Source organism: Harpia harpyja, chromosome 5 (genome assembly GCF_026419915.1).
Source record: "Harpia harpyja isolate bHarHar1 chromosome 5, bHarHar1 primary haplotype, whole genome shotgun sequence".
Taxonomy (NCBI): Eukaryota; Metazoa; Chordata; class Aves; order Accipitriformes; family Accipitridae; genus Harpia; species Harpia harpyja.
The window spans coordinates 54,570,036-54,589,869 of record NC_068944.1 but is presented as its reverse complement, the minus strand read 5'-3'; the positions used below and the strand labels follow the sequence as shown (position 1 = coordinate 54,589,869).

Genomic DNA, 19,834 nt, shown 5'->3' with positions numbered 1-19,834 from the left:
TCCTCCTCCTCCTCCGCTCCGCCCGGCCCTGCCCGGCTCAGGGTGGCGCCGGGCGCGGGCAAGGCAGGGGGTGGCGCGGAGGGGCGGCGCAGAGAGCAACCTCGACGTGGCAGCCAGCGAACGGGGCAGGGGCGGGCGGCAGCCGGGGCGGCGGAGGAGGCCGGGGCCGCGGGGCTGCTTGGCGCCGCCCAGCGTTGGGGCCGCGCCGCCCCTGCGGCCGGGGCGGGAGACCCCGCGGCGCTTCGCAGGGGTCCGGGGCGGGAGGTTGCGCCCGGGGATGGTGGCCTGAGGTGGGCGGTTGTCGGCCTCTCCCGCCGTTTCGACGGGCTGTGCTCCTTCCCTGTGGGCACACCCCCCCCCCCCAGAAACGTGAGAAACGTGCCCGTGCTGTGGTACGTGCAGCGCTGCGCGGAGCGGGCCGCCCCCGGTGGCGCGGTGCTGAGGCAGGGGGTGAGGGACGGCCTCGGCGCTCGTGTCCCGGTCCCAGCAGGGCCTTCCCACACGCGCGGCAACGTGGGTGCATTTCCACGGTAACGGTCACTAATCAGCTCTGTTTTTAGTTTGCGGTTGCCCCAGAGAGGCGGCGCAGCTCCGGTGCGAGTACGTTAACTGCCGGTTTGTGGGTGCTGTTCCCACCAGTGGAACTCCAGGAGCAGCCCTGGGGCCATGGCTGGGGTCTCTGGGCTTTGCAGGTAGATGCTCCTTCCTGTCAGGCTTCTGAGGCCGGGATCAGGGCCCCGCAGCGGCCATCTCTTCTGCAGAAAAGGCATTTGAAAACGTTGCTGAAAAAACCAAACCAACCTACCACTCCCCAAAAACCCCAAACCGGTGTGCTTTTAGTTACTTCTAAATATGCTAGACAAGGTAATATAACAACATACATGTTTTTTAAGAGCCATGTTTTCTAAAAACTCCCACAAACTGGCTTAATACACCCGAATTAAATAGCTTTACAAAAAATACAGCGGTGTGTATCACAGTGGGAGTTTTTTTGTCATTAGGAACTCCAAAAGTGCATTCCTCCACATACTTTAAAAATGAGCCCTAAAAAATTTCACCCCAAATGCATGTCTTGATTTTTTTTCAGAAATCTGGTCTCACAACATCCAGAGTTCCTGCAGAATTTGAGCTGTCAGAACCTCAGAGCTGGCATTGTTGAGTGGCTTTACAGTGACTATAGTCTTCTGCAGTGGTGCGTTGCTGGAAAGTAATGTTGTGTCCCATTCTTTCCACTTGCAATTCTACTTATAAAAAGTGTTCCTCTCTCACAGCCTGCTACGAAAATATCTGGGTTTAGTGCATTGAAATCTGCATGGGATAATTGAAATTTAAAATGTAGTAAAATAAAATTCATTTGTTTAAACAACACAGTGATAGCTTACACTGCTTTCATATAATCATAACTTTACTTGATTTTGTAAAGTGAATATATCTTTCACATACAAGTATTTATGTGTTTTTACTGCTTTCAAAGTTTTTTAGTAAACTACTCCCAAATTGCTTCTAAGTCCTACTTTTTTTTTTTAATGATACCACCAGCCTGTCAAGTACTGCTTTTCTAATTGATTTCAGTTGGAACAAAGGATATTGCTGGAATTAGTGGTAGCAGCAATCTCAGGCAGAGCATTTTACTGGTAGACATTTATATACTTTTAGAAGATTTTATTTTTTTTTATTCATAGCCATAATACTTTATTTTTTTATAAGCCTTTTATGCTTTAGCACAGACCATGCACATTTATCAGAAAATATTAACTATCGTTGTGCTGGTTGTTGCACAATTCAGCCACCCTAACATCCCAAATAAATTATTCTGTAAGTAGTTTTTTTGTTTACGATGTTGCCCTATATAGATAGAGGCGACAGAACAGTCATCATATAGTTTTAGTTCTAAATACATTAGCTGAAAAAATACACCTAACAAATTTGAAAGCATCATTCAGCTACAGTGGATGTTTTGTTTAGTTTTGTTTAAACCGAGGCTACAGAACAGTGGCTATTGTTCATTTTAAAGGAAACGCTGCAAGAACCCGGTGAGGTTGAATTCCACAATGCAAGTGATTGACTTTAAGACCCACTGAAACTTTTTAAACGCAGCACCGTGGCACCACCGAGTGGCAGCATCGTAAATAGCTGAGCAGTCGGAGGAAACATTTGGGGGCGGGGGGGAAAGGTGGCAGATCCTAGCTTGAAAATAGCCACTTTCGGTTTGATTCGGCTGGTGAAGCAAGTTAATCTGAAACTAATAAATGTCTTTTTATTCTGAACTAATGAGTTACAGCCATAAATAGGCGTACAGTTTGTAGCGAATTGAAATATTTTGAGGAAAGTTTGTGTGACATTAAAAATGGCAGGAAGAAACATATCACTCTCACAGTACTCATCAAATAAAGCAAACGTTCTATTTCATACTAATTTCGATGCTGGTATAAGTCTAGTATTAATCTTCAGATGCCTTAAATAGATACCCCAAGGACTCTTTCTGGCAGTGCTGAACATAAAACATCTTTCTCAAGCTGCCCTTTCTCCAAAGGATCACAGCAGAAGGTTGAATGACACATTACAAAAGAGAAAATAATGACAAAACAAAAAAGAATGAAGACAAAGCTTAATTTTAATTTTTCTAAATGTAATCTCTCTTGTCCCTGCAAACATTCCTTGTTTTACCGCAACTGCTATTAGACATACCCTATATAATACCTCTCCACAACCATATTTAAAACTCAGCACCTGCCGTTCGGCATGGCATGAGGAAAAAGGAACTATTGCTTCATAGAACTCAAAATACCTGTTCCATCTGGTTTTTATGATTATCTCAAACAATATTGAAGCCATGTGTCTTGTAGATATTCTTTAGACTAGAAGTCATATGGATACAGCAGAAGCAAATTAAGTCTCTCAGCAGTTAAATAAGCAAAATCCCAACAAAACACATTCAAAGTTTCTCTTCTGTCAGTAAGTTGAGATCTTGAACAACAGGCAATTATACTATCTCACATAGATCATGACTCCAAGTTGCCTTAAGATGAACTCGGTACATAATTCATTGAAAATACTAAGGCAGATATGCATTACTTATCCTGAAGGAGGGAACAACAACAAAAAATCCCCTATCTAACAATCACCATCCTTGGCAATATTAACAAATAGCTATGAAAGGGATGAGCAGTCTGCAGACAGAATTTTCCTTGAGAAATTACTCATCTGGGTTGTGGCTGGGTGCCTTGGGCTAAGACTCAGCCCAGGGTGAGGACTGGGGTTAGAGTTAAGGGTTGGATTAGGAGCAGGAGAGTCACCATGCCTAGAGATGCACTTGGAGCTACCAAGGAGGGGGGCAAAGAGGGGTAGGACATGAAAAGAATTCTTCCATGAGACATTTTTCATCCAGGCCATGGCTGGGCATCTTGCGGGAGGCTCAGCTGATGTCTGGGGTTAGGGTGAGTGTTAATGTTACAGATATGGTTGGGAGAGAGATGAAGCCTAGAGCTGCAGTTGGAGTGGGGCAGAAAAAGAGCGGCCAGAGTAAGGGGTAGGCTGCAAAAAAAATTCTTCCCTGAGATCTTTTTAATCTGAGTGCTAGCTCGGGGTCTAGAGCTAAGGCTCAGCCCATCCTTTGCATTCAGACTAAGTTAGAGTTTTAACAGGGCAGAGCCTAGAGCTCTACTTTGAGTCAACCCGAGAAAGGGTTGCTGAAGGAATTATCTTCTGAGAACTTGATCATCATGGCTATGGCTTGGGGTTTTGGGCTAGTCTCTGTTCATATCACTTGTTAGAGTTGGGGCTACAGTTCAGCTTAGGGACAGTGAACAGGCAAAGTTTGAATCCCCATTTGGAGCAGGGCAGGAAAGGGGCTGTAAAAAGAATTATCCTCTGAGAAGTTTCTCATCTGGCTGATGGTTAGGGGCTTTGGGCTAAGTCTCGGCCCAAACCCTATGGTTAGGGATCTGGTTATGTTCAGGTTTGGGAGAAGAGAGAAAGCCTAGATCTCCATTTGGACTGGGATTGGAAAGGGATTGCCAAAGGAAGGGACAGGGGACAAAAGTAATTGTCCCCTGAGGACATGTTCACCTGGGCTATGGCTGGGGATGTTGGGCTAGAGCTTACCTTACACCTAGTTTGAGGTAGGGTTTAGAAGAGACACAAAGAGTGGGAGCTCCAGTTTAGTGGTCTGGAAAGGGGCTGCCAAAGGGAAGAGTGGAGTGTCAAAAGAATTGTCTTTTGAGATCTTTTCCACCTGGGCCATGGCTGAGATCTTGTGCTGAGCTTCAGCTGACATGAGGACATATTTATCTGAGTCATGGCTAGGATATTTTGTCAACGTCTGGGGTATTTGGGGCTAAGTCTCCACCAACGCATAGGTTTGGGGTTTGGAGAAAGACAAAGCACAGAATTCATTTGGAGGGAGGCTCGAAGGAGGTTGCTGAAGGAAGGTGTAGGTTGCAAAAAAAAAAAATTGTCCCCTGAGAACTTGTACATCTGGACTATGACTGGAGGTCATGGGCTAATGCTCAGTGACCTCCTGTTCTCAGAGTAGTGAATGATTTCAGCAAGTCTTTGAACAATTTCAGGTTTTCTGATGTAGTGCTTCACGAAGGATTTCTTTCCCAGCTAAGGGGAGAGGAAGAGGACAGTTCAGTTAGAGGAGTAATCCATGTCCCGCTTTGACCTCGGAAGTTCACGCTATTTATTTTACCTGTTGACACAATCAGCTTTTTGAGCTGATACAGAATCCTAAATCAAAGTTCACTGTTAAGGAGTGCTGTGTTCTTCAAAATCTTTCTTAATTTTACATTATTTTTCATTATAGTTCACATTCTTGTGCATAACTATATCATTCAAATATAGAAACATTCTGACAAAAATCATAAACTTAATTCTCTCTACAAAGGATAAGTCTGTTCTCATTAAACCTTTGACATAAATAGTGTTTGGTCATCAAAGCTAAATTGTCATTATGACAGATAGAGCTCATGAGTGTCTTGGGAGGTGAAGAACACTTTGGCAGACTGTTCACATTCAAATTTCTATCAATCAGCCCTAAGCACTGAGAAAAATAAATATGCAAAGACTTGCTACCCAGCTGAGAAAAAAACTCTTCGAATTAACAGAAAGCAAACAGCAAATTATAGGCATGTTAGCTCATATTACTGGTTATATGTAATTGTTTTCTGTATTTTTTCAAGTGTACATTAAATATCTCCTGTAATATGTCTTCTAACATTTATCTTTGGAGAGTTTTCACAGCTTTATTTTACAGGCAAGATGGTTTTCCTAATACAGCATTTTAATCAAGAGGTGGTTGCTGTTCATACAGATGGCACCAAGTTAACTTGAAACCATGTGGTTCATTTAATAGCAATACAATTACAGAATCCACATGTGCAGGCTCATTTATGCGTTCAGCCTTTTGCATTGCAGTCTACTTTGCTGACTCTCCTGCGCTGTCAGCACCTGAGCTAGCTAGTGACAGAAGCAGCAAGGACATCAGTGTAGACATATTCAAGCTCTTTTAGTTATTCCTATATGTTCTACTCTAAATGATTTTGTTATAGGCTTGGACTGGTTTCTGTCATCCTGACCCAGACGTAGGTGGGAATATTCCAAATTACCAAATGTTATCAGAAAACTCCGGTTCAGGGAAATGACAGTCATGGAGGGAAACATCTCTGTTTCAGTGAGCTTTTGATGCAGCACAGCTGGGGCTCCCACAGGAAGCCCAATCCGGTCCTGTTCTCCTGATGGCTCAGATAACGTGGTGCTGTGAAGCCTGAGCACCCTTGGCTGTGATGTCTAGCACAGAGAAGACCTGTTCTGGGCAGTTGTACTCTTGGAAACCCAGAAAGCCCAAACCCTTGCCTGAGCTAGGATGTCATGGTTTTTCAGTCCCTTTTTTAGTAGGTGGAAAGCTGTATAGTCCCATGGGAGGAGAAAAAAACACCCAACACCAGTCAGTCATGAAACTATGAATAATACATAAAGCATATGTGAATTCAGTCGGCACCGTCAATGCTAGAGATGGCATTTCCTAATTTTTGAGTACTTGATTTGGCATTCTTAGTTATTCTTAATGTGACAATTTACATACCGATTAGACTTTTTAGAAAACCAAATAGGAAAAAAGTTTTCCTGATTTGAAAATCTACTTCAGATTGAAATTATTCCTATACAGAGTAAAAACCTCAGCATCATTTAAAACTCACTGAAACCTGACTCCCTGGAAGATCACACTGTCTATAGTGTGTATGTCTAGAGTGCTCAATAAAATAATCCCAGGGATTGTTTCAGTTCCTGGCCCTGGGGTGGCACACGCTGGCTCACATCCACACTGCTTAAGACTCTCCTATAGCTGACGGGTTGTGTTCATACTGAATAGGTTGTGCCTCTGGGTTTCGTCTGGGTACCATGTGATGTTCCTATGACCCTAAGAGATAACTGCTATTTTTTGGTAGTTTTTTTTAGGTCAAACTGTCTGAAACAATGTGAGGGCTGTGTTGCAGCTTACCAGAGCAAGGTTTTGATAGAATGAAATTAAGGGGTGTATGCTTTGCTGTGTGCCTTAAGGATCTGTGAAGATGTTTCAACACATGAAGACTCTGTAGGTCAGACAAAGCCAAACTGTGTCAACAGTGCTTACAGTAAACTATCGTGAACACACTGCCTGAATTTTGGATGGAAAGTAAGCTGGAGTGGTCCAAAACAAACCCAGAATGCAAACTAATGGTTAAGGACTCTGAATGCTCAGAGTAAATGATTCAAATGTGCTTTTTGTCCTCTTTTATTTATATAAGTAGACCTATCTAAAATATCTAACATAAGTACTGAAAAGAAGTGTTTGCTTTTGAACATTTCCTCCTAGACATTAGCCAAGCTCAACCTGAAAGTGAAGTAGAGCATGAAAGACCACCTAGATTTCTATGAAGTTTTGTTCATTAGCTGCCAGGCCAATGCTTTCTGGTAATCCTGTAGTTGTTACCTAATCATTCTGTGTATGGTTTTGATCTAAACCAGAGCACTACTATGGAAAACATTCACATTTAGAATTACAGAGTAAATTAAGTTGGAGTGACCTATCTATTCCCATCCTGCACTTTCAAAGCAGGGCTAACTTTGAAGTTTGATCAGGGTGCTCAGACCTGTCCAGTCAGGTTTTGAAAGTCTCCAAGATTGGAGATTTTTCAGGTTCTCCAGTTTCAAGTTTCAGTGCTTGGCCACAGTCTTGTGAAAAATATTATCTTTTTATCCAACTGGAATTTCCTGTGATGCGGCTTGCAGCCATTGCGTCTTGTCTTTTTGCTGTGCACATCTGAGAAGAGTCTGGCACTGTTTTCTCTATAACTCTTCTTTAGTTAACTGAAGACAGCAATTAATTTCCTCTTAGCCTTCTCTTCTCCAGGCAAACCAAAGCCAACTCTCCTTCTATGTCATATGCTCCAGCCTTCTAAGTATTGGAAAAATACTGAGAAAACAGTGAATTTTACACTGAGAAAATACATTATAGAGCCTGAAAATCAGTATGCAAATAAAAAGAAAGCTGGGAAGTAAACAGATATTTTGGGCTGAAAGCTAAACCAGAACAATGGGGACAATGGCAAAAATTCCTTTCTGAAAAGGCAGAAACAATTTTGGCCAATCAAAATGTGAAACATGCCTTTTTTCCTGTTTCATTTAGAGTTATGTCTTTTGCTTAGTCTTTTTCGGTTTAACTTAGGCTATTTTTAAAATGAGAAAATGTTCTTTTGAAACAAAAATTTGTATTTTAAAGCTTTTGGCATTTCTGAACAGAAATATTTTATTGCAAAGAAGTTGAACTGTTTCAACCTATATGGATTTTCTACCCTGTCTTCTAGCTAAAACTGCGAGTCAGCAGTTTGACTCAAATTCATGAACACTTCCCTTTAGTTCCATTTTACCATATTCCCTATTAATTGATTCTTCTGTATGTTGAACTTTAAGAAGCATTTTATAGCTTCCAAAAGGTGAACAGGCCTAAATGTTTCATTAAAAAAATTAAGACCTAAAAAGTCACAGGTGTTTAATTCCACACATTTTTCAAAGCATGTTCATGATCATGAACCAGTATGATGCAAACACTGCAGACTGCACACCAAATTTGTGAGCAGATTTCAGCTTTCTACCTGCAGCTATGCTGTCTCCATGCTATTAGCATGTCTTACTGGCCTATGGCCTTTGAATTCAAGAAAATTCTGCACATCCCTTTGTCTTCTTTTTTCCATTTTATTTGAAAAGTCTCTCTGAAGTGAAAAAAAAATCCAAAACCTGTCCTCTAACCTAAGGACTAATTTTTATGATACTTAGGTTTATTACATGCCATTTATGGAGACTATTCAACAATTGCTGCTCCATTTTTACTGTGTCTAAAATAGACATTCTAATTCCTGTATTAAAATCATACTCTCAAATCCTCTCATGAAGTGTGAGATATTCTTTGGTGAATTATACTGAACAATAATAACAAAATATTCTCAGGATATCAGCAGTCTGTGTGCATTAGGGAAGAAATAACAGATGCTTAAAAATCTTTACAAGACAATGGACTCCTATTAAAATCTAAGGTGATACAATTATGCAGATGCCAAAGTGCCCCCAACAGTTACATGTAATTCCTAATGCTGATGTCTGGATAATCTTTTAAAATATTTCTATTTATGGTGACCATTTTTCCCAAAGTTCTCTGGGATAAATCCTTCTGAAATACTGCATTTCTTGCAGTAGCATTCAAACAGTAATGAAGAGACTTTTAAAAAGGCCAATAGATGGTTCTTCACCAGGGCACAAATGACATACTGTGTGCTCCAGAGTGGATGTTAGGTGTTTTTCCCTTCTTGTTGGCCCTGTTTCTTTTATTGCCATTTCTGCAACCTCATCTTTTTGTCCTCTGACTTACCTTCCTCCTAGCCCTTCCTGTTCCCCTGGATCCTGCCACGTTTTTCATTCCAGAGTTATGCCCGCACTCTTGCCCTTTCCTAATTCCGTAGTCCCTGTAACTCATTCTCTAATTTTTTTTTAACTTTTATTAAACATATGCCACTATAATATATAACATAACTGAACAAAAAACAGAAACTAAAATATAATATAAAGTTTGCTAGCCTTTACTCTAGTTACTCCACGTGTATGTTACATCTTGCTTTTATCCTGTCTGTGTTATAGTGCAAGCTGTTCAAGGCAAGACAATACCTTTTTTGATGCATCATTATCATTTTTTTGTGGGGTTGGATACACTGGCATCCCCTTCATGCTGTGCCTTGGGGCATCTCTGCAACGTTGCTTTTAGCTACTGCTGTAAGGACCCAAACACTTGAATGGATCAGTCCGGCTGGGTAAAGTATGAAAAAGGCTCCATGTGCTACATGTGTTAGAGAAGAACAACATCCTGAAATAAAAAGAATTTGACTTCGTGTACTCCATTTTTGGCTCTTCTGTAGAGATCTCTTATCTGTCTTGGCTGCTAGAGAGCACTTGGCACATTGTCAGCCCAGTTAAATTGTCTGTCTAGGCTGATAACTATCCAAGCCTCAAAAAATTACAGCAGAAATCAAATCAGCTTTTGGAACTGTCTTCTCCTAAAGAAAGGGAGAACTAGAGTAGTTCAATTCTCAGGAAAAAGGAGAAGATGCTGTCATGCTGGAGAAGGGCAGTTCAAGAGAATGAAGGGTAGACAGAGACTTACAGTGTCGGGAAATTGTCTGGGATGACTTAAAAAGAAACCTTTCACCTAGTCCCCTGTGCTCCCTTCATCAGCCATGGTAGTAACTGCTTGCAATATACTAGGGTACAAAGGAAAAGTAAAAGCTGCATTAATAGTAATAATGACACTAAAAATGGCTTCTTTCCTTGTACTATCAGGATTCCTAATCAGTTATGTGGCATTTTAACAAGGAGTCACTGACTAGGAACACTGGATGTGGTTGTTAAGATGCTGCAGTGAAGCATTAGAAAACAGGATTTCCAAACTTGCACCCATTTAATGAATTTTGTCTGCTTTAAGACTGTCAACAGCCTTATCCAGCACTGAAAAATAATGCAGATCACCTAGAAAGCTTTGCCCTGTGGTGTCAAGTAGAAAAACCAGGTGAGCAGCATCTAGAGGAAAATGCTAAGACTAAGTGTTGGACAAACATAGTTCTCCATGCCTTCCTTGCATTAATCCTCTCAGCCAAAAGAATAGCAGGACTTCACACTACTTTCTGCTTTCTGAGGATCATGCTGATCACGCTTGTGCTTTTTGTTACTCAGTATTAACAATTCTGACAGTGTTGAAAACATGTAGTCTTTTCTGTTCAGCTTGTCTAGATAAAATTCACATTAGACTTGCACACCTTGAAACATTAGTTGTTGCTGAACACTCCTTGCAGGTGCAGAAGTAAAAAAGGAACAAAAAGTGGGCTATGATTTAACTGCTTAGGTGATCCTTGGATTGTCCTAGTTCTTCACCTGTTTATTATTTGTATTGTGCAGTGAGTTCCCTTGAGGAACCCACTGAGATGTGTAGTGCACAAACAGATCAAAAAGATAGTTTCTGTCCCAGAGACCTTACTTTCTTTATGATGAATCTTGGCAGATATCTTCTATCCCCTCTACTTGGTTCAAAAGTATTTATTGAACATATAATCCTTGGTCATGTTATCCTTGGGCACAGGCACAGCATGCAGAAAGCTTGAATCCTGTGCACATGCAGTGAGTCCTCCACACAGGTACTTGGTGCCCTCTTCCAGAAATGTTTGCCATGCCCTTGCCCTTTTTGTGCCTCTCTCCCAACTTTAGCCCTTCTGCAGCTTTGGAAATTTGGCCTTATGATAACAAGTGGGAGGAATTTAAAACAAAGGTGGACTACCCAGAGACCAAGGAATTGAAATGCTTCTTAATGGAGAGGCGTAAAGACTTGCCAAAACCATGAAATCGTATCAAGAAGAAAAGTGTCACAAATGATCCCATTAGGCTCAATATGGGGCTTTGTATTGGCATGCGCCTGTGAATTGAAGCTCAGACATCCAGAAACTGGGCTACAGAGAGGCAGCAGCAAGTTCCAAGTGAGTCTCAAAAGATTTTTTTTTTAGCTTTGCCTCAATGTTGCCAGCTAAGAGGAGGAGGCAGAAATTTTGTGCATGGGGAATAAAAATACATCACCCCACATTTGAACTATATTTACATGATTTGGATTCTGTCTTCCTGACACCAGCCCAAGACAGTGAAATAACTTTTTGATCCTAAAAAAAAGAATATTTTCAAGATGTCTTTTTTTTTTCTTTCTGATTTCATACCTCCTGACACTAATTAGCTGCAGCACGTAAGACAGAGCTGCTACTGCGCAGCACAGCTTTTTCTGGGCACTAGGCAGCAATACCACAGCACTCTCTTTGCACTCACATGAACCGAAGACAGGAACAGGCAAGGGTGGACTGAGAAAGATGAAAGAAAATAGCTTAGAATTTAAAGAAGGTTGAAAAAACTCTGGTTTTGACTGCTCAGGAAAGGTTTGGTGCCTGGGAACCTTTGCCACCGGAGACCAATGGAAGCCTTTAAGTACACACATCACCCACTTAGTTTAAAAGACTTCCTTGTCTGTCACTGAATAACATGGGTTGTTCTTTCATATTTGTTCTAAATCCAGTCTAAAAAGACTAAAGATCAGTTGTGGAAGCTTTAGTAAGGCTCTCTTAAAATTATACTCCAGATACACATGAAATATTCTAAATATTTGAATCCTTTTTCCTTTTTTTTTTTTTTTTGCTAGTTAGCAAAACACACATTTTTACAGGATGTTAGAGATTTTATATGCAGTTTTTCAGGGAGCAATGAGTCAGTACCTATTCTAAATCCACTCATACATAATGTTATACACATGACTAAGTTTATTCTAGTCTCATATGTATTTTATATTTCCTCTTGCTCTCATGGAAATGGTGATTTCACTACAGTCTTCAGTGGATAGGGGCAAAGCTTCTGTTTGTCTCTGTGTTAATTCCTCCCCCTGCTCCTCAGTTGCATGAGAAAATAGCATCCTGTTTATTGCTGAAGTCACAAAATAACTTCTGTTCTAACCATGATTATGAAAATCCAAAAATAATAGATTACTAACTGTCTATCAGTAGAGTGCCCCTGAGACCAATGTGGTCTTCAAAAATTATGAGTACACTGGTGGGGAATTCTTGAGATCAGGTTTCTCAAAATTAGTGTATGGCCAGGGACATCAGTGGGATCTTCACATGACCCAGTGCAAGAAATGCAGCAACTTCCAGTCAACGGTTGGTGCTCACTGCCAGCTGCCCACAGCTCTGCCCACGCATCTTGGCCTCTGCAGCCTGTGGTTCTTGATGTGCTGATTCTCTGAACATGAACTTATGCTTTTCAGCTCTCTTTATACCAGAAGAAGCATGAAAATACTTGAGGTTCATTTCTAAAGCAGCGTGCAAGAATGAGGGAGGCACCTCCACAATAGGTTGCGGGGATAGATCACTGTGTATCCCCCTTCATACCTCCCTCCCACTCTGTGAAGAAAAGGTAACCTAAGAGAAATGCATGCATACACACACATGCAGAACCATTCTGAGGGAAGTGATAAAACCAAGTAAAAACATACTGTCTTTGATAGGTGGTATGTTTACTGAAATGAAAGACTTCAGCCACCTCTGTTCACAGCACATCTTGGCCAGTGAACAATACGGTTTCTTTTACAACACTAGCAGTAAATGCATCATCAGAGCAGATCAGTGAATGAAACAGGAGGAAAAGATAGCGTGTAATGACGTCATTTGGGGATGCCCAGCCTACCGCCCATGCCTCGGACATAGTCCACTGAGACATACGTCCCATATGGCTCAAGGAGCCTTGAAATCAATGATGGCTGGGAATACTCAGTCTGACAAACTTCTCAAGCCGCTACTGATTTCTGATGCAGCTAAATGCCAGCTCTACTCCCACCCTATCTCCTTGACTGGCCACTTTGCATTCCTAAGCTCACATTTCCATGTTTGCCTTACCCATACTGTTTCTTCTCTCCTAAAACTCCTCAACCTAGTCTTTCTTCCTCAGCTTGCTCATTCACAACGATTTCCAATCTCCTCTTTTAGATTCGTCAGCTGATCTCTGCTTCTTGTTCTAGTGGCTTTTCCTAGACATTTCCCACCATTTCCACCATATCTGATCACTAATTAAACCCATCTCCCTTTCATACATCCTTCCTACCAACGTTTTTGTTCACTCTCAGACTCCTCTAGATCTTCATCTCAATCCCACCTCAAACTAGATCCCAGGCTACCCACCCCCACCTTTTCTCTCGTCTCAATTATTCCCATCCTACTGCTCTTGGCACCTTGGCAGTGCATTCCAGCTTTCCTCTCTCACGCTGCAGCTTCCACACAACACTACACCACACCACACCACCCACAATTACCACAGCATTCCTGTCCTGACCAGCTCCTCTTCTCTCTCTCCCGTACCACCAACACCCAGTGTTGTGACTGTTGGAAGTGCATCCTTGCTCTCGAATCACATGCCCAGGCCCCATCCAGCAATGACAACAGCTCGGAGCCAGAAACGTGGGGAAAGTCACGCGCAGCCTGAGGCTGGAACATGCTTGTGTGGATGGACTCTGGGAGAATTTAATTCAAAACTGGGGTCTCTCCTGAAAACATCTGTTATGCACAGACTCCAAGGTCTATAACGTGGCCAAACTTTGGTAAAATTTCATGAGGATAGCAAGAAGTTCATCTTCGATAAAGAGGCCACCCAGCTTGCAAACAGGAAGTCCCTGTACCAAAGGATGAATGTACTAAAGCTATTTAAAGAAAAGCCTGCCAGAATTTTTTAACGTGGTCAAAACAATGTATTTTTTTCTTAGCTGTGTTTTCAGAAACAGCTGAAAGCTTTTGACTGAAGTTTTTTAGAAAATTGTCCAGAGGCAAACATCCAGCATGGAAAATTCCAGACTGAGCAATTTGTGTGTGGCAAAATTATACGCAACTGATAACAGGGCTGTGGGTTCGGAAGTGATGGATAATTGTGATAATAGTGCTACTAGTCCGACTACAACACACTCATGTATTAACCAAATCAGGTAGCGTATTACTGCTCACCAAAGAGTAGCAAAGGCAGTGTGCAATTTCTTTTAGCTCAGAGGTGATTATAACATTTCACTCCATTCACATAATGGAAATACGAATTTGAAGCCTAATGGAATACTTTCAAAGGCATTATGAAGCACACGCAAATAACAGTGTTCTGTCAAAATTCCAAAGATATTTAATGTGAAAGTCTGTCTGTACGCAACATATGTGTGTATAACAGTAGCCATCTATACCAATAACACCATTACAGGACCACTAGGTTTGATTCCCTTTTAAAAATGTTTTATCCTCAAGGTTAACTTAAATGCTTCTCATGTAAAATAAGAAGAGAAGACTGAGACCCTTTTCTGTTTGAATGTGTAGTATTGCTGTATTCTCTGTTTCTGGAAAATAATTGCAGAATGGATAGAAGAAGATTGTTCTGGTGAAATGCTATGAATACAAAAATGTTTTTAGTGGGGTTTAAGAGCTAAAATGGGAGCAGCATGGGATACCGTACAGAAAAGTGGATTAGGACTTAGATCAAGTCTCTAGTCCTCTTCCATTAGGTCGCTCTGTAAATCATTTCTCTTCTGTGACTCATTTCTCCACTGGTAAACAGCCTGTGAAGATCTTTTTATTATGTTGCAGATTAAGTTTCAATTTCTCAGCTTCTTCTAGAATGCTATTAGTTCAGTTTTCCTGTATTTGGTCACCTAACCAAACAACGCTAGTCTCATCAATGCTAGAAAATATCCTTCCAGCAGATGGCAGATATTGCTTATCCAATGTAATCCTGTCATTCAGATCCGTATGGCCGCTGTGGGACCTGGAACGTCAATGAAAGCAGGAGCTAAAACCTGAATAACCGATCCTCAAGATACAAGTGTTTCAAAGTGATCTTGGGTAGCATGATTAAAGTTTGCCTTATTTCCTATGTATTTAGCTAGTACAGAATTCCTAGATGTATTCTCTTTTGTTATGCTTTCTTCACGAAAGTATTTTTGGAAAAAAATAAATATTTAAGTGAAGTAATGATAAGTGATCTAGCTGTTCAAAAATAAGGGAAACTGTTCTCATTTGGGCATGTGTTTATGGCGTCTGAGTATTAATATTTCCTGTTACTGAATCACATGAATTGCCACCGATAATGTGAATTAATGAGTCAGAATTCTTTCAAACTTGAAGTCAATTGGGTATTTTCTAACAGGAGCAACTCATATAAGTCTGGCCAATGTATAGCAGATTTAAAGCCTTGATATACTTTGTAGTAAATCTTGAAATCAGCTCTTTTTTTACTGCTATTCATCCTACTGTACTCATTAGTTCCCTCTATCCTTTATATAAGTTCACAGAGTCAGAAAAGTTACAATAAAGTTCACCTCATGGTGTAAGAAGCATAAAATACACTAGCTGATGGAGAGCTCTAATTTCACTGCTATGTGCTTCATTCTATTATTATTTGTCTACTGCTTAAGAAAAATGTTCCAACTGGGGAAACACAAGGCAAAGGAAATAGTAGGAAATAGCTTGATACTTGCAAAGAGTCACAATTCAGTGACCTCTCCTGCATTATTTTCCAGATCTGAGCTGCGGTATGAAAGATCATCTTCTATATGAATTATATAAAATATGCTTTCCATACTAATTTTTCTTTGGCACTTTCTGAATCAAAGCTCCCAAGCTCCCACGTGGGAGATGTTATAGCATCTGGGCTTGTATTCATTAGCTGCTCAGCTAAGAAGACCAAAACTATTCTTCCTTGGTACCCTAAAAATGGCAAAGGGAACTAATGAGTTTTGTAACTTTTTTTTTGCTTGGGAGTTGGGTTTCTTTATTTCTAGCTGGTTCTAGCTGGCTGAGTTATTTTGATTATATGGTACTCTAGGAGGCCATTTCTTTCCAGTATTTTATTTTAAATTTTCTTCAGTCCTGTTTCTGATCTTTTCTTCAGTGAAACACTCTTTAGAGAATGATCAGCTTGTGCCAGGACAGGGATCATTCCCAGGCAGCATCTTCACTCTTAATGGGAAATGTTACATAGCTGCTTAATATGGTTCTGTGGATATAAATTTAAATGTTCCATGAACACCTAGAAATAAACAGGTCTTTAATTTCTTTATTATGATAGCAAGTCTCTTGGCAAAACTAGATAATGCCAAATGATGGTTTATTGATATTATTACTATTATTACTATTGATATTATTACTATGTTGGTAGGAATTTTACCCACACTTAATGCTGAAGCCATTCAATACAGCAGAAGGTATCACAAAGAAATTATAAGACCATTTTTCCATTGGTTATCCAGCATAAACTTGAGTGACACACCAACTATTTATGTTGATGGCAGTTTAATCTGAATAAGAGTTTCAGAATTTGTTTCTGAATTAAGGGAATTTCCTACGAGGTTTATGCCAAAGGTTAAGTATTGAAATTGTCCACTAGCAAGTCTTGTCTCCTGTTTCATAACTAACAGGGATAAGTATGTCCAGGAGAAAATGTAACACTTTGCAAGGTCTAGCTTTCATGCCAGTGTGAAATACAGCATGAAGTGTTTAGTAGCACCTACATCAGTATGTAACATTAGACTGTCAGACTTCAAACATGAGTAAGAAAAGTTTAGTATTTAGAATTTAGTATTCCTAAATTATCTCTGCAGTCAGATGAGGGACCTAAGTGGCAGTGAATGCACTGTAGGTCTTCTTGCATGATACAATTTCTTGTATGATACAATTGCTATCAAAAATAGGAAGCAAATGACACTTGGTCATAAATAGGTGTCTCAGGAGCATGTATACTTATTGGCAAAATATTATCATTCATTCTTCTAAACATACTATGCTGCTATGTCATTGCCCAGATAAGGATCAGGAGATTTGCCTGGGTTTTAGCCTGGTTTCTTAAGAGCTAACCGTCGTGTGCTCTTTCCCTTTCATGTATCTGGAAGGAGAGAAAGACAAAAATGGGGAAAAAGATAAAGGCTGACTGACTAGATGCTTCTACTTATCTTTCCTTCTGCCCTGTTCTTTGCTGTAGGTGCTGGGAGGCTGAAACATAAATGTTTTTATGCATGAAGTGAAACAACAAACCTCTTCTCAGAATCTCAACCTTAGGAGATGTAATTTTTCTTCTTGAATCAAAACATATAAGCCAGATGTGACATAAATAGTGGTGTAACTAGCACATGTATCATTTCACCTCTATGCATCTATACAGACCAAAGCATGAAGCCATATAGCAGGAAAATAGCAGTAAGTGAGAGGAACTATTGAGGTTTACATCTGATGTAGCACTGCTGGCAGTTTTACTGTGGGATTATAATCAGCATTACTTTACATAAAGTTGTTTATACTATCTGATATACAAAATTAAGTTGGAATTTGGTTATGTCCTGGACAGTTTGTTTAGGCATGGGATCTGAAAAGCACAAAGTTCCTATATCCCCACATTGCTGGAACTTAATGTACAATATTTCCCAGGTTGGGTGTACATGGAAGCAAGGAAAGATGGAGAAAGGACAGTCTGAACCCTCTTATTACTCAATACATAGTATGAACAGTGCAATTTGAATCCAGTTGAGTGCTTGCAGGATGAATGCCACTCTTGTTAGAGTACCTGAGGGTGCAAAGACGCAGGCTTATTTTTCTCAGCCACGCTGCAAAGAACTTTGATCGTCAGACACCCACATTCCCTTTCATTGGGAGCTCCCATGGAAGATGGGTACCTCAAAAATTTAAAGGTCTATCTATCAGTAACTCCGTTTCTCATGGTACTGAGGATAACAGCATTTTCTTAATTAATAGGACCGTGAGTATAACTGTGAAGCACTCAGAGTTCACAGTACAGAAGATTATTTAAAGAACAGAGATGGACACTTCTCATTCATTATGGTGGGGTTTTTTATAAATCAAAGTAGAAATGTTGGAATTAAACTATGCAAATGAATTTGTACTACAACTGCTATAATTTAAATAAATGCTTAAATAAGCCCTAAATATAAATGCAGAGCATGAAAACAGATTTGTAAAACTTGTTCTTGTTGAGTTTCACTGCATGTAAATTTTCTGTGAAAGCGCTTTGTAACTGAATTTCTCTTAACACTGCTTTTCCTTCAGCTGTCCACTCTGCTGTGGCTGCCTGTTTGCTGTGTGCCCCTTAAAGGTGCCCCTTTATCTTTTCTGAATTGATTTGCAAGAAACTACTCTTCTCTTTTACACTGTCTTTAAAGGAGGATCTCAGATATGAAACCTGTTGGACAGCTGGGAATGATACAAATCTGCAGAATCACGGAACTGCATGAAACACTATTTCTCTCAAAACAATCTTTCCCAGATTGTCCATACCTTTATAAAGTGTTTCTTCTTAATGTTTAATTTTGCTTGAATCTTTAAGACTTTAGCTGCTTGTAGTTACTATATAAATATTTGCTGTTATTATTTAATATTTCTCCTTTCTCTGTTTCCATTTGGTCTTCTCCCAAATTGTGTTGTAAGTCTCTTAGGGCAGGGGCAGCAGCATCTAGCTGTGTTTCTGCAGGGCCTGCTACACCCAGATTCACAAATTTATATAGCTGTGTTTACATGACTCAAGACTTCTTAAGAGTCTGGGCCCAAAACATTTACCCCTGGTGAGCTGTTGCTGCCATCACACTCTCTATGTGCAAAAAATGATAAAAACCAGTCATCTCAGCACCTGGTGCAGTGAAGAGAGAGATCCTTCAGAAGGATCCTGGGTCACAAGCACAACAGCAGCATTACTTAGCTTGTGGTACAACTCAGCTTATCATAGTGTGAAAATGCTTGTGTAGTGAGCCCAACTGTCCATCTTTTGTCGTGAACATTCCTAAATGTGGCTTTCATCTTCACTTGACCCATCAAAGCTCCACGTTTCTGTCACAGCAGAAAATCCTGACACTGCTGCCAGGAAGTCCTTCCTGACCCTGCCAGATTATCTGGGAGAGAACTAGGGCCTTTTCCTTATTCTGTATCCCTCTGCACCTTGGAAACTGAGGTGTTTCCTTTTACTGCCTGAAAAGCACAAATAAAGAAGGGAGAAAAATTGGAAGCAAGAACTAACAACACCTGCAGAAGAGCTAGGCAACTGCACAGCACCCAAAAATCTGTGACTCTGTAGCATACTGATGAGGGTTTCTGGTGTGGACTGAGGAGACTCCAGGGCTTCCAGTATAGGAGGAGTTGCTGGTGGGAATGAGCTACCCTGACTCACTGTACAGTTTTGTCTAGTTTTCTCTAGATTGGAGCTAGTCCTCCTGCCCTTGAGATGTGCTGGTGGGTGCACTGGTCTGTATGTATGCAGTGAGAGGCTGGAGAAGCAGGGTCCCAGAGTGCTGCAGGTTTCTGTATAGCCTGGTGGCCTGGGGTCACCCCAAGGGATACAGAAGCTCAGCACCACTGCAGTGGGACATCCCGTGCCCTCTCAGAGGGAATGGGACCAGGAAGCCAACTTAGCAGAAAACCAGCACTGGAAAATGCAAATAGCTGGGTGTTGCTTTAGCTCCCCAACCTGGTTTGTTACGGTGTTGCAGAGAGTGTTAGTTCAGTGCCAGTGTAAGAGAAGGTATGAAAACCACAGCTCCACGTATTTGGGAGGTGTGAGAGGAGAGTGTTCTTGCCCTGTTTGGCATCAGCTGACCAGATGTGCTGCACAGATGCTGAGCCTGTGGAGAAGCTACAGCATGGTCTGTCACCCTCCAGGAGAGCCCATTTGTCCTGTACACAGGGATCTTAACTCCCCAGCCCTCCCC

General features: G+C 40.9%; 1 long non-coding RNA gene across 1 annotated transcript; it reads left to right on the top strand.

The window, feature by feature from the left end:
- The first annotated feature begins 379 nt into the window (after positions 1-379).
- On the top strand, positions 380-1,366 carry LOC128142100 (uncharacterized). Its single transcript, XR_008235264.1, has 2 exons — positions 380-530; positions 1,088-1,366. It is a non-coding gene; the product is annotated as an uncharacterized LOC128142100 (long non-coding RNA).
- Positions 1,367-19,834: the final 18,468 nt, after the last annotated feature.